The 15,074-nt window shown below is 35.2% G+C and overlaps 1 protein-coding gene across 1 annotated transcript in view; it reads left to right on the top strand.

Moving 5' to 3' along the window:
* Positions 1–1,233: 1,233 nt before the first annotated feature.
* LOC140060666 (ergosterol biosynthetic protein 28 homolog) overlaps positions 1,234–15,074 on the top strand; it is a 31,156-nt gene continuing 17,315 nt past the window's right edge. Inside the window, exon 1 of the mRNA XM_072106967.1 lies at positions 1,234–1,422. The gene's annotated coding sequence lies outside the window, so the exon portion shown is untranslated. The remainder of the gene's footprint in view (positions 1,423–15,074) is intronic.

The raw sequence follows: 15,074 nt of genomic DNA, 5'->3' as shown, positions 1-15,074 counted from the left end.
CTTTGACATCCAAAGGCAAGGAATGCTAAATTTACCCGAATCCATACTTGTTATATATATTTGGCTTATAATATATAAGTTTTAATTGAAACTCTTAAACTATTTTCCCCTTTAGAATGGTAATGGTCATTTTATCGTCATTGATGTGATATATTTTCAATTGTTTTGTGTTAGTTCGATTAAAGTTAAACTTTATTCAATTAAACATGTTGTTTTGGGTGGTTATTTTTTTGCTGCTGGTGGTATCTACAATATCTAAGGTAGGCTATATACTTGGGGTAAATGGGGGAACTTTAGAGGGGTCTGCCAGTGCCAAGGCAGTGTACAGATAGTCTGTTATAGGTCATTTTGTATTGCTTACAATGTGCTAAATCATAATTATAACATTGGTTGCTGGTGGTATCAACAATATCTAAGCTAGGCCAGTTGGGGGAATGGAGTCTCTAGTCGAACTTTAGAGGGGTCTGCCAGGGTCAAGGCAGTGTACAGATAGTTTGTAATAGGTCATTTGGTGATTGCTTACAATGTGCTAAATCATATAACATTGGTTGCTGGTGGTATCTACAATATCTAAGCTGGGCTAGTTGGGGAAAGAGGGTCTCTAATCTAACTTTAGAGGGGTCTGCCAGGGCCAAGGCAGTGTTCAGATAGTCTGTAATAGGTCATTTGGTATTGCTTACAATGTGCTAAATCATATAACATTGGTTGCTGGTGGTATCTACAATATCTAAGCTGGGTTAGTTGGGGGAAGGGGGGCCTCTAGTCTAACTTTAGGGTGTCTCGCACTTGCGGTGCAGCAGACAATTAGTCTGTTGTTATCCATTTAGTATTGTATGAACACAACTTGTTCGTTTGGAATTGATTTTGAGTGGTACCTCACTCATCTATGCTAACCCCATTTTAGGCCCTCCCTCGGGGGGGGGGGGGGGTCTGGCGGGCCTTTTGCAGCAGAGAAAAAGTCTGTCGTTTGTGATACTGTTATAAGGATGCCAATGGGCATCCCATGGTGGTAAAATTAGGTGGTATCTCTCTCATCTAACCTGTGCCGATTTTTTAGCACGTTTCGGGGTCCCCCCGGTCTAGACGCAGCAGGGGGTACCCAGCAGACTCCCATTTTCATTCACTTCAAGTGACCCCCAACACACTCAAATAGTCAGATATTGGTACCTAGCTCATCTAACCAAATGTCTCTGGGCTGCCGGTCTATAACTACATCGTGCCATTATTAGCTGGTGTTTTGTAACATATGCCCCTTTTCCGTTCCATACGCACACAACTTTCTGAGAGGCTAACAGCTAGCTCTCGATCATCATCGTGTGTCGGGCATGGGTCTCTGGATCATCGGATCAATTTCAAAGAAGAGAACACAAAAAAGCGCGGAACTGAAGAAACGTCAAAACGTCTGAAACAGGCATTTAATTAGTAAGTATGTAGACATGAGTATAATGGGCGATTGCATACGTAATGATGAATTTGTAATTTTTCCAGTAATAGATTTGCAGGCCTGTGTAGGAGGCATTTTCTTTTTTTTTTTTTGCATGCTGTCTGCTCCTTCTCTACGATCGACTCCTCCGAGCTGCCGCCGACGGCAGAGGGTCCTACTATACTACTAGTACTAATGAGACTCAGAATGTTGCAAATACCTACCAAACGAGAGAAGGCTTAATTAATTATGAAAACACAAATTTTGTAGCAAAAATCATTCGAATTTATGTTAAAAATTAAAACGATGAGTTTAGCAACAAAAACAAACTAAACATGCGTATCTATGGCACGCCCATAGTGCCTTTAATAAGAGAACAATGAGTATTAAAAAGCAGCAGATCGTTATAATTTCTGTTTTTGATCGTTTTAACAGAATATAATAATTCAGGAAAACATCACATTCTATGCTCGCGCTAAGGTCAAATTTTCGGCAAAAGGTTTTGAAAAACAGCCAAATTTAAAATCCTTCAGCCAAATTTAAAAAAACCATAAAAATTCGCAAAAATGTTCATCAAATAAATAATACATGTATTTGTTGGTTATTTTACTTCTTTTACATTCATATAATTTGGACGGAAACCGCCGACGAAACGGCATCGGGCCGGTGGACCTATGCTCACGTAGAGAGAGTCGAGTCTAGCCTGTTTCGGCGGCCTACACTATAAATTCTTTAATCCTACCTTGGAATACCTACAAATTATAAAAACAACGACACCTAGGCCTAGGCTAGGACACCAACAAAATATATGCAAAATAAATATATATTCCATATTAAGATATAACACAGGGCTCGATATTTCACTAGTCCGGCGTACAATGTCTAGTTAAAACTGCTCTGGGTTAGTCAATCTTCCGCCCATCAAGCCCGGGTGTCTAGTGTGGAAATAATTAGGCTAGAGAATATTTAGGCCTAGACTTTTAAAATGCATTATTAAAATACTCTAGCCACTGGCCTAATTGTTTGTAGTTCATCATTTTTATAGAGTGCCTTCGCAATCACGTTCCTCGTTAACGAAGGAGAGCAACTAATCACGCTCCTTAAATCAGCGTGTCAAGTCACCAATAAGGGGATTCCCCTGTCTGCTTTCAAGTGCCAATTTACTTCCATTACACCTCACAGTGTATCCAGTGCGGTGTCAGATAAATGCCTCAACTAGTCTTTTAAGCCAGAACAAGTACCAACCAAATGGTTGCTTTTATTGAACAAATCAATTTTAATGTATAAAATATAGTTAATACAAAAAATTTTTAATAGAAGTAGGCCTATGTTTATTAATTAGAGGAAGATGCTTCACTTCTGTCTTTGGAATTTTAATTAATTTTTTTTCTCCGAAAAAAATCAACCAATTTGGTTACCCAAATTTAGTGACAAAACATGTGCTCTAGTCTCACCATCCCAGCAGCTGGTCTAGCTCTTCGCCGTATGTAAACACAGCCAAATACCCTTTCCTTAATTACATTTTTAAGATGTAATATTCAAATGATATACTTAGTAACTTGTCATTAATATTTTTTTTGTATTACTTTGTGAAATACAGGTACTTTTTTGTTTTTAATTTCTAGGCCTAGTTCTAGGCCTAGCCCTATATTATTTATTATTATAGGCCTAGTAGCCTAGCTAGCCAGAGGTTAAGTATGCCTGGTTGGCCAATGGCACCCAGTCAAGTTAGGCCATGGCCGGATTTCTATAAAAAAAATTACCGCAGTATAGTTTGAAGTCCATGAGTAGGTGCTAGGATTTAGTGTGTGAGGATAGTGGGGTTGGGTGGTCATATTTTATTTGAAATACAGTACAAGGAGAGCAATTTAGTGCATTCACTCATTGCTTTACATGATAAACTTTTTGTCTGTGGCACTACTGTATTTATAAACTAACTAGAACTTACAGTAGTTTAGTTAGTTTTGATTCAGGTGTGCGGTATATACCCAGTAAGATTTAGTCAATAAGCGGACTAGTGAAACATCCAGTGGGCTAGTGAAACTCACATTGAACAAGCCCAGTGGTCTAGCTAGTAAAATTTAAAAAATCGAGCCCTGTAACATAGGCTTAGGCCTTTTAAAATGATTACGACATGTGTAAAGAAAAAGGCCCAACCAGAATTTGGAGGGGAAAAAATATGTGAGCAGTTTTAGAGAGAGAGGGTATTATGTTTCATGTCGTGTGACACAAAATCCAGGTACACGATCTTATTAATCGTCATCACCCAGCCACCCTCTCGTACTGAGTTTAAAAAAAACATGTGAAAGATTGCGGTAAAGCAGAGAGTATCGCGTTTCATGCCATGAGACCAAAAAAACTAATCATATCGTTCTGAAACGTACTGTAGGTAATACAAGAAAATTATCAAGCAAGTATAACTCGGTGTCTAACATACCGGCGTTCATAAATCTAATCATTTTCCACCTTTATTATCAATCCATTATTATTCTCACATAATCATTTTACATATTATCCTAGGCCTAGGCCCTGTAGTTTGATTTATAACTGCATATTATTATCTATATATTTTATTTATATACAGTAGTATATAATACGGTATCTTAAAACCATGCTCACGCCAGAGTGGTGAAATGTTAATCATCCTCATGCATCAGCTTCTGAGCTGGTGTCTAATCTAATGTTTATAAATGAACAAGGTGTTAGCTTCTCTTATGGTGAACAGTCATGACCAGCGGAGCGTAAAAAAAAACAAAAATAACCTACTGTAGTGCTTTGAGGGAATATCAGGACACCTCATTCTTAAATTCTTAAACGGAGGGTCGTATGTGAAAAAATATTACTGTAAAATGTTAAAAGATTGGCCTACATCACTGTATGATTGAAAGAAATAAAAATATTTTTTCACTATCGAAAAAAACATAACAGTGTATAAGAATGGGCACCACAGAAAAATTGTGGTGACAAACGCCGATGCATGTACCGATATTGCTTGTTATCTCTGCAAGATGGCGACTTCCGTAGCACAAAAATTGTCTGTAATTATTCTGGATAGGCCTATAATAAGACGAAGACGGCAATAGTAGACTATGTTTTAAAAGCACAGCATTTTCTCTCTAGCCTTCATACATTCGCGATCGTCTATCAATCACACTCTCTCTCCCCAGTAGTCTCTCCATGACGTCGAATACTGTCGAGGTAGGCCTAGCATTTATTGTTTCTTTTTTATAGCTTGAAAATCAAACAATGTGTAAGGAAAGACTTGTCTTTGAAAATGCAGCAATGTTATTATTATATTTTAAAATTTTAAAGTACAAACTAGATTTAATTCGTCACTATGACGAATTATAGGTTATATGCATTGATTTAAATAAAGATAATTGATTTTTAAAAGATATATTGATTGATTGATTTTCTCAGAATCTTTAATTATTTATAATATATGATAGGACCTTGCTAACGCGAACACCATAGCCGGTATCACAATCCGATCAAAGATCCATATGCGTATAATGTCATAAACCACATTTGTTGTTACATAATAATAAAGACATAAGTTAATTTTTATCTAGATTTCATTATAAATCATGTGTATAATCCAGGGATGTAATTGTGCAGGGCGGAGCCGGGCGGGGCCGCCCTGCCTAAAAGCCTCCCGCCCAGTCTAAAGCTAATTTTAAGGCCTTCCGCCCAGCGTCAGACGTACCTGTCCGCCCACCCTAAATTCCTTTTTTTTCCGCGAAATATCGGGCATATTCTAGCTAACACAAGCTCACATCGCACAATGCAGCTAGCCTAGCACAAAACACACAGCTTTGAAAATCAACCAAGCAGAACTGTCATGTACTTAATGCTGATTGGACGGTACGCTCAAGTTCCACTTGAGTGAACATCACAACCTAGCATGCAGCTTGCTAGCTTTGCATGCTGTGCGCGATTTTCTTATCTCCTCTGTATGAATGAATCATGGAGAATATTAAAAAAAAACGGCGAATTAAACTGTAGGCTAATCAACCGTTCCACGCCGACTGCTTTGTGGAGTAACTTCCCGACTACGTGTATTTATTAAAAAAACATTGAATTGAAACATACTATATATCTTGTACTGTTATTATTTTTTATTTTGTGAATTACATCATTAGCGCGAGTATACTGTAGTATGGCTCGGATGATAGCCTAGATCATTCATCGCCCAGGCCGCAGACCTGGCGAAATGTACGTTCGTTCATGTAAGTACATCGTGATGTTTTTCTACGTGGTTGTTGTGCGGCATGAATATCAATAAGAGGTTTTTATCTTGAAAAAATATTCTCGGCTAAATCGAACAACTTAATTTAATTCATGCAAGCTAGCTAGACCTAGGCGTTCTTCAGGGGCAAGTTAACCACAAAGGCAGTTATGTTTAGGTCCAAATGGTAGGCCTACACTTACACTGTCAAAGCATGGAGGTATAAACCGGGAGGTACGTATAATTACGTCCATGGTAAAAGTAATGTTTTGCTTTATTAAAATCATTCACCTGAACAATGATAATATTATTAATAAAAAAAAATGTAAAAAATTACACATATAAACCATCATTAAAATGAGTCTTATAAAGGTCAATATAGAAAATTTTTTCAGGGGCCTTCGGCCCCTGAACCTCGACATTAATGCACCCTATCAGCGAATGGTACGTTCCATATTTTGAACACGTTGTTTAGTTTTCCTCGCTCGAGTTCGACCGGCTCGACGCGAGATGTGTGACAGCAGCGATGTCGGAGATTGACATGTCCTTTTCCGTCGTAGAATATCTGGTTTTACACATTAATTTAACAACTTAAAATTGATGTAATGTGCGGAAGATTTATTATGCAAGTATACAATGCAAATGCGTTAGGTTAAAATGTACCGAGGAAATTTATTAAGCTAATTTACCAACGTTACATTTGACTCTGTATACGGCGGCCGAAAGTCATTAACTGCGACCGAAATACTTTAACGGGAGCGACTACTGATCGCGAGTAAGCCGTGACTTGGCCTAAACTTTAGCTCCGTATTTCAATTTAATAACGTAATAATACGAAAAGAAAACAATTTTTATAATGTTATATATACTATTCAGGTAAACAATTAATTGTTTTAATTAACATTGATTATTTTAAATGAGTTTATTTTGACCCATATTGTGCGTTTGCCTTAAAAGAGCATATCTTACTTAGCAGCCCGGCTTAGATTTGGTGTCATAATCATATGGGCCTAAAATCTTGTTTTACGTATTCAAAAGTTATATATAATAGTATTTATGATTGAAATTATAAATATAAAGTATATTAAAATATTCTAATAATTATACTTACCGAAAATTAGTGTAAAAGAAAGGAAACAGTACACACCGTTTTTAACATACTTTTTCATTTTTTTTTTTATAATTTTAAATTTCACCATTAAAAAAATTTTTTTTTTTCATATACACATCTGAAATATATTTATTAATGAAATATACACTACATTCTAACAAGTACAAAAAAAATTAAATGAATTAGTACAGTAGTTCAAAAGTTACAGATCATTGAAAAGTTGCAGTTTTTTCATTTTTTAGGGAATTCCAGCAAAAATGGGCGTTAAATGCTTTCCTACCAATTTGCGGACCAATAATTTAAAAAATAGGTTTCGTTGAGGCTCCAAAAAAAATAGAGTTGTACAACTCTGTGATATCTATAGGTTTAACAAAATTCAAAACTTTTAACTAATTATTGTAAAAGTTATAACCTTTTAAAAATGCTTCCAATTTCAACTGCAAAAAACACCATTTTTAGGCAAAAAATCGTATATTTTTTTACCACTTTAAATAACCATAACTTTAGAACGGGTAATCGGATTTCAATCATTTAAATTGCAAAATGCTAATTACATTAAGTTCTTTATGGTTAACTGAAAGAAAATGTAAAAAAATTAATCTGAATTTTTTCATTGGGATACCTAATTACATACCGAAATGAATTATAATTTTTTACTATGATGACATCTTTAAAATGTATACAAATGATGCACTGTCAAACTACATACTTTTAACTTTAATATATGAATTTTTGAAGGAAGAAAGTTAATGTTAAGTTTGTTATTTTGGCCTAAGAAAATGTCATAATTTGTTTGATTGTCGAAATTATTTTTTTAAAATTTAATATGCAATTAATGATGACTTAATCAACTTTTGTTCTCTTTATTTGATAATAAATCATACATATGATACATACACTTCAAGAAAATGAAATAAAAAATAGGTGTTCCCCTGCATTCTGACGATATATATTAATTTTAAAATTTAGCATATTTTCACCATTTTGTTAACTTATACGTGCGTAGCCAGTCACTTTTGACGTGCTCGTATAACGCAATTTCGAGTTGAAACCTGAATCAAATATGATGATATTATTAAAGAAAGATTGTAAAACAGAAATCGGGCAAAAAGAGTGCGCATTAACGTTTAACGCGCAGTGCGCGTGCAAAAATCTGCGCACTCATGGCAATTTTTTAAATGCTTAAAATTGCCTGAAACGTACTCTAATTTCATCGAAAATAAATTTTGACAATTTTGAACATTTTAAGCGCGCGTACGCAAGCGTTATATGCGCTACGCACGTAATTTTATTGCCATATGATGAAATATGACCTGAAATTTATGAGTACCAAATTTTGTTTAATTGTGATTCATGCTTGTGAAGATATGATTACAAACGTGATTTCGTAAAATCGCGCGTAGACCGCGTAATTTTTTATTACGCATCGTGAAAATATAACCACATCGATTCCTGGCCATGAGGAATATACTCTGAAAACTTGACTTAGCTAGAATAAACTGATGCCAAGATAATGCACGGACAAAATAGTGCTAAGGAAAGAATAAATAAATAAATAAAGATTTTGACAGAATCAAGAGGTTATATGCATATCATGCATATAACCTAATTACATTAGAGCAAACATGACCTGAAAAATGATCCAATAGATTCTTGTCATTCATTCCGATTGAATGAAAGGTAAGTCTACTGTAGGCAATCCTTGCTAGACTACATTTAGTTGAGATTGCAAGGCCTTGGATAAGCAAGGATACCTATTTGTTTAATTAAATAGCAATAACATCTAAAGAAAGTATTTACCTCTATAGCTTATACTGACTATAGTTAAAAATTGAATTGTTTTTTGCGTCATCATCATGTAATTTAGTAATTTTATCGTCACTTACGACAGTGCAAAATTACAACTGGAGACTGAATTAGAGGCACGATGTTCCACCGGCAAACTAGCTACACTTACCTACGCTAATAAATATTAAAGTAAAAACTAGACTAGGCCTACTGTAGGTGTATGTTCAGTTCATCGTCTACAAATGGATGCCGATAGAAACGTACCGTACAGGTATTTCATTTTTGTTTACAAAAATAACACTACAAGACATATTGTGTAGGGCAAAGAGAAACCACATGTTTTCGCGCTTGACTTCAGTATCTTCCGTTTTTAGCAGAGAGTTTTTATAAGCTGAAGGCTAGAGGGCGTACTCCAGACTGAAAAGTGATTCCAACAGGAGGGGGAACCAACAAGATGACAGCCGTAAATGTGTTCAAAAACATTTATATAAAAAATGGTAATCCAATTAAGACCTTATACATTACAACACATTCTTTTTGAAGCACAATGTTTTTTTTATAAATTAAATATATTGTTAATCGCATTTTTTGTATACAAGGATTATATGAAATGCGTCCGTGTTCATACGCTTAATATGCTGCGTTGTGTATCGATCTCATGCAGATAGGCTCAACACAGGCGTATAATTGATTGATTGATTGATTGAATTTATTTGATGCTCAACATTAAAATAACAAACAGACAAAAGACAAAATAACGAGCATCAGGAACACCCATTAGGCCGGAAAAACCAGCCCATTTCCAATGGGGTCCAATAGTAGTAGGTATCCCAATGAAGCGGATTTTCGTTACCGCGATTTTAACACGTTCGTGAAATTTCAAAAAGTGACGTGTTTTTGAAGTTAAAAATATACTATTTCTTATATACACATGTGAATAAAAATTATGTCTGGAAAGATCTTGTTTAAGGGATTATTTTCATATATTTTTAATCTATGTTTATTAAATATTTTAATAGAAAACGCGAGTTAAAAATGAGGTACAAAAGCCGGCGAGCCGAAATCCGCGCGCTAAAAATAACTTTGGAAAACACCTACCCATTTTCAAAACACGATCGCACGAGGTCCATAATAGGTGGTGGAGTAATTTTTGTTGCATGTTATCAGGCTTTAAATACTCTTTATTTTGATATGTAAATCGGTTATTATTATTATGTACATCCGCCTCAAATGTCAATTTTAACGATAAAAATTGAATTTTTTAGTCTTTCTCATTATCAAAATCTGGCTAATTTAGTATTGAATTGAAGCTAATTTATATTTCTGTTTGATAAACCACATCGTTTTATTTGACTTTGCGTGGACCTCGTGCGAAGAGGCCAACAAGACCAACCACTGAAAAAAATAATCCCTACCATAAATATCAGTGTTTACCATTTTCCTTACGGGGGGGGGGGGGGGGGGATTCAGTTCTCCGCTTATTACTAAATTACCGTCGCCCAGACAATGTGCATGGTATGCATGTATTAGCGCGTTAATTAATGATTGGATAACCCCTGCAGTGGACTGTTCCATTTTCTGAACTAGTCTTCGCCGCACACGAGGCATGTCGAAAAATGTCGCCTCTCATGGAATATTTGCTTCGAAACGTCAATTTTACCGATTTATTAAATTATTTAATAAGTGGAATATTTATAAATCTACTATATAAAGCAAGTACGTTAGGAAGAAATGTACCGAAGAAATTTAAGAAGCTTTGATTTTGCTATGCAGCGGCCGTAAGCCATTCTATGTAGGCGGCCAAAACGCGCTTTGGCCTGTGTTGCCGTTGTATGTCTACGCTGTTTCTAGGCCTAAATTTTATTCCGTATATTTCAATTCAAAGTGCAACTTTCGGTTAGAATTATCGAAAGGGAAATAAAATTAAACATGTTACAATTATACCATTGAGGTAATTACTTTGTTAAATAAAAAATTTCTTCCCGATATTTCTTAGGCAGAATTTTCGTCAGGCTTTTATTTAGACCTTAGCTAGGGGCCTATATAACTTAACTTGTAGTAGGCGCGGCCGAGTCCACGTTCGGCCCGGCGCTCCAAATGGAATCGAACACATAATAAGCACGGGCTTAATTCTTATTTTTGGCGGTTCGAAAATCAATTAAAATAATATATGATTATAAATATAACTTTAAATACTAGAATTATTAAAAAAATGTATACTTACGAAAAATAATATTTAATGAAAAGAAACAATACCCACACAGTTTTTTAACGCAATATTTTTTTTTTTCACATTTTAACATTTTTTAACAATATTTTATGTTGTATTTCAGAATTACCTACCTGTCAATATAAATAACCTTACTAAAATACATATTACATTTTATGCAATGCAAAAAAAAAGAAGTTAATTCACACATTGGTTCAAAAGTTATGAATCATTTAAAGACAGGAACTTTTTGGGCATTTTTGAGACATTGGGAAAATCACGCGTAAAAAGCCCTCGGACGAATTTTGGAGGGCGATATCTAAAAAAAAAAATGTCGGACACCCAAAAAAAAAAATTCTTGTACAACTCTGTTGTATCTATGGGTTTGGAAAAAATAAGAACTTTAAAATTATTAGTATAAAAGTTATAACCCTTCAAAAATAGGTTCAAATATAATTAGAAAAAGTGCCATTTTTCAAGCAAAAATCACTGTTTTTTGGGCACTTTAACGGACCATAACTTTTGAATGGATAATCCGATTTCAATCATTTAAATTGCAAAAGTTTATGTTCAGTAAGTTCCTTCTGATTAACTGAAAGAAAAAGTACCATCATTAATTTGAATTTTTACATTGGGATACCTAATAGTAGCGACGTACTACGTAAGGCATATCTGATTGGCCGATTGCAGGCGCCGTCTTGTTGGTTCCCTCTAACATTGGAGTTTGGAGTCTAGCCCTCGGCTATAAAATCTTTTGTTTTCAATTTCACGTTTTTTAGAAATAAATATTAAAACTATTGCTCGACTCCCACTCGAGCTTGAAGATGTACTGTACTACTGTACTTTTAATAATGGCCTTGGTGCACCTTTCAAGTTGGCCTTGTTGCCCCTTAATGAAAAACTGGCGGCAAACTGGCTTTGCCCCTAAAATCCCCAAATTTGAGGCCTTGAGTTTACCATTTCCTTCTACCCCTTTAAACTGTAAATTCAGCATGATTGAATTTGTTAGAATTTAGCTAAAGGTTTGTATTTCATTTGTGGTTATTTTGTAAACCAAATTCAGTGATCTGTAAACAATTCTTTTGTTGTGACCACAGATATTGTGTTTACAGTAATGTATGTCCTATGACTAATTCTAATTGTTTACTGGAGGAGGCTTCTGGTTTTTAATTCAAGTAAAGGCCCATATACACTAGTACGATAAAGATCGATGATATTGATAATTAGACAAATATGCATTTTGCATACATAAAACAAAATAAATATAAAAAACTTTTCATTCTAGAACTATAGATTATCCATCTATGCTTCCATTGATGATAATAATATTTTCACACGTCCAATAAAATGACGACATGATTAGTAAAAGCAATAATAAAAACAATACAACGATTTTATAGCTTATCTTCTTTCTGTGACATGCAAACTCTAGAAAAAAGTAGAGCTATTCTAAAAATTATTAACCATGCCTTGTTCAGTGGTTTCCGAGCTCATGCCTCATGGGCGTCGCTTTCGATGCCTGGCATGTAGAACAAACCGGAAAAGGAATCATTTTTGCCAGTGGCCATCCGACTCTTAAATTCTTGAAAACTTTGACTCTTGTTATATTGTACTGTGTATTGTGATATTTTGTATACATTTTGTAAGATCATTTTAATCCAGACCTTTTTATTTGAATTGCCCCGTGTGGGATGATTAAAATCGACCTGAAATTTTTATTTTTTTTTTTCCAATTCACACAAACCCATACAAATAAAAACAAAATGTATAGTATTTTGAGAAAAAACGAAATTTTAAGATACCTTGGTAAATTAGCGAAAATTACTCATGCCATTGCAATATTCTATTTTAACGGCCGTCGGAAGCCTCTATATTCACGACGACGATATCGAGGGCGTGTATGCTGCCCAATAGTCAGTGAATGATCGACGGCCTAAAAAGATACGCGAAGCGTTGACACTAATACTAATTTATTCAATATCTAATGTTGTTGAAATATAGGTCCCTAAAATTTACTTTGTTTGTTCTAAAACCCGAATTTAGAAGGCCTACCTCCCAAACCTTTACTAGGCCTACTGTAGGCCCCCAATCCAGCGCACGAAGTCGATCCACCACCCACCCACATGCGGCGGCGAGGCTCCGTTTCATGTGCATCCAATTCAAGGACCAAAGCGATATCAACAACTTGCTGCGCTCATTGTCAAGCCAAAGTAAAATATGAATAAAATTGGTTTTCGAACTGCCTGATTTGTGACAAATGAATTATCATCTCATATTACTAATTTAATTCTGCTAAACTAAAAGCTAAAGAAACTAACACATTTTAGCAGTATAAATTACGAACGATATACAAAATACACGAAATTAAAATATGGATACGCATCATTGCACACGGCGCTGTATCCCAGACAACGTTGCCAGGCTAACTTCGGTATTGCCAGGAAAAAACCGTTGATTTGAAGATTTTAAATCGTCATTTACTCGATGAATAACCGTTTATACGGTAATGACTTTATCTAAAAAAATTCTAATTACGTTTCTGCAAATGCACAAGCATTTTTTGGAAAATACTCCATAGATTTCAAGAGTTATAGCCAAAAAACTGCAAATTGTCCATTGGAGGGATAGGAATATATTTGCAAAGTGAATATTTTTGATTTTCAAATGGGGCTTTCCCCAAAAGGGCCAATTTATATTTTGTAACAATATACATTCTAGCAACACTTAATAGCCCCCAAAACATCATTCTAAATAAAAAAAATCGAAAACCCATTTCAGGTCCATTTTAAAGATTTTTGAATTGAATTGAGTTATTTTAAATTTGTCCTGTTTCTACTGCCAAGAAATTAGGGGTAATTTAGTAACATAATTATTTAAATCTGTTATTTTTTTTACAGCAGAAACAGGCCCTATATTATTAGTTTTCAATTTTTTTTTTTAAGATCATAATATACCTAAACAAAAGCAATAATCCGCCATAATATCTGTCTTGTACTGTAGTATGACATTCTGCCTAAAATTGTTAAAATAATAATAAAAAGTAGTTCACAATTGGGATTTTGGTCCATGTGTGTCATTTTGAAATTGAATAGAGGTTGGACATTTAAAAATAGGGGGTGGAACATGTTGTGCCAGTAACTTTTTTAAAACTGTCACAACACAACTCCTTGGGATGCCTATGTCTAGGGTAACAAAATGGAAGCCTAAACGTGGGTTGGTACTAATACAGTGGCGGATCTAGGGGGGGTGAATAGGGTGGCTAGCCACCCCCCTTAATTCTAAAAAAAAAAACACCTAGGGCCTACCCGCGATTGACCGTCGCGCTAGACGTGGATTAATCTTTTAATTAAGAAGAGTAGGCCTACCTAGGTCCTACTACTAGGAGGGTTAGCATTAATAGTTGTGTAAATAGGCCTAGGCCTACACAGTGAAAGAGCTAAGAGTTCAATTACTATTATGAATTCAAAGAGTTTAAAAAGAAAACGCGATTTAAAATCTTCGGACAATACCCACAACTGAGTTATTTTCAAAACACATGCACTCCTAAAACTACCAGCATCACGTTGTCTAGCTCGCTCCCCGGCCCCTCCTCCTCCTCCTCGTGTGAATGCTGACGTCATCACTCTCCAAAAATATACCATTTTCCATTGCAGCAGTTAATTTCCGCCGCCCTGGTCCGTGTGTGCAAGCGTAAGCGTGGGGTGTAAATATCGGGAACTTTTTTCTCGCGCATGAAGGTTTTTTTGTATAATATTATGGTATGCAGTATAAACGATAAAAATAAACGAGAAACATGGTGTTCTTTTATTATTTTATAGGCATAAAATAAACATGAAATGAAAAAAGTATGTGGCGTATTTGGCGTTTTTTGATTTGTGTTATAGACACGGCGATTACTGCAATCATTGTATACCAAATTACATTGAGTTATTCACCCGGCTGTAGGGTATATATCTCTGAGGTTAACAGACCTCCAAAACACGGTACATACACAACACATGCACTATTGAGGCATTTTCGGAGTACCGCATTACCAAATGTTCATTTTTTTTTAAGGTTTTTCGATCAAAGTTTATTATTAGTTCGTCGAAAAAGATCTGTATGTATTTAGGAAGGATTTATTTAAATTTACATTATGTAATATTTGTTATTAAGTTTGATGGAAACAGTTTCTCTAGCCTATTAAACAGTGTGTAAGCATCTATTTTTTCAAAAATTTTCCCAAACCCTCCCCTGATCGGTGCTACGCGCCTCGTTTGCCACTTTCGTGGCCACCCCCCCTTGTCAGATCCTAGATCCGCCACTGTAATAGAAA

The sequence above is a fragment of the Antedon mediterranea genome, chromosome 10 (assembly GCF_964355755.1).
Source record: "Antedon mediterranea chromosome 10, ecAntMedi1.1, whole genome shotgun sequence".
In the NCBI taxonomy this organism is placed as follows: Eukaryota; Metazoa; Echinodermata; class Crinoidea; order Comatulida; family Antedonidae; genus Antedon; species Antedon mediterranea.
The sequence above is the reverse complement of the archived record's forward strand: the minus strand, read 5'-3'. Positions and strand labels throughout refer to the sequence as shown.